Source organism: Tupaia chinensis, unplaced genomic scaffold, assembly GCF_000334495.1.
Source record: "Tupaia chinensis unplaced genomic scaffold, TupChi_1.0 Scaffold143644_1, whole genome shotgun sequence".
Classification (NCBI taxonomy): Eukaryota; Metazoa; Chordata; class Mammalia; order Scandentia; family Tupaiidae; genus Tupaia; species Tupaia belangeri.
The window spans coordinates 501,904-502,747 of record NW_006203492.1 but is presented as its reverse complement, the minus strand read 5'-3'; the positions used below and the strand labels follow the sequence as shown (position 1 = coordinate 502,747).

Below are 844 nucleotides of genomic sequence, written 5' to 3'. Positions count from 1 at the left end.
TGTGTGCAGGTGGGGGTCTTGGAGAGGGCCTCTCCAGGGGTGCAGTGGGGGGTGTGGACATGCAGAACCTGCCAAGGGGCCTGAAACTGAGGGTGGGGTCACAGGGAGCCCTGGAGGGCTGTGCAGGTGGGGGTCCTGGAGAGGGCTCTCGGAGGGCGCTGTGGGGGAGAATACAGGGACCTGGCAGGGGGTCTGGGGGGTTTCACCAAGGGCGCTGTGGGGGGGCGGTGTGCAGGTGGAGAGGCCTGCAAAGGCGCCATAGGGGTCTGGAGGTGGGGTACCCCGCAGGGATTCTAGAGCTGGTTGGGGGGGTCACCGAGGGAACCTTGGGGGGTGTGCAGTTGGATGGGGTCTCTACAGACACTCTGCCAGCGTGGAGGTTAAGGTGCTGGTTCCCACATGGTCTCCTTCATGGTGAAAGTCCTGGGGCCCCAGTTTGAAAACCACACCCCGCATGTGTGCTAATGCACCCACAATCCTGAGGACAGAGGAGACAGGGCTGCAGCGTGGGACCCCCCGGGGGGCTGACTCTGCTTTCTTCCATCCTCTGAGTGTGTACCGGTTGGCAAAGGTCTAAAGTAAAAAGAACTTGGCAGGAATTTACCTTCCCCTGCACTGGAGCCCAGGGTTTGGGGCCCAGGTTAGGGAAGTGCCTTGATTCCTCAGGTACTCCCTCCTCTCCCAGCTCCCGGGGCCCAGGGTAGGCTCCTTCTTCCTCTCCCAGCTCCTGGGGCCCAGGGGAGGCTCCTTCCTCCTCTCCCAGCTCCCAGGGGAGGCTCCTTCCTCCTCTCCCAGCTCCCAGGGCCCCAGGGGACCCTCCTTCCTCCTCTCCCCGCTCACCGGC

The 844-nt window shown here is 63.7% G+C and overlaps 1 protein-coding gene across 1 annotated transcript in view; it reads right to left on the bottom strand.

Moving 5' to 3' along the window:
- The window catches only part of P2RY8 (P2Y receptor family member 8), a 41,303-nt gene that overhangs the window by 402 nt on the left and 40,057 nt on the right, over positions 1 to 844 (bottom strand).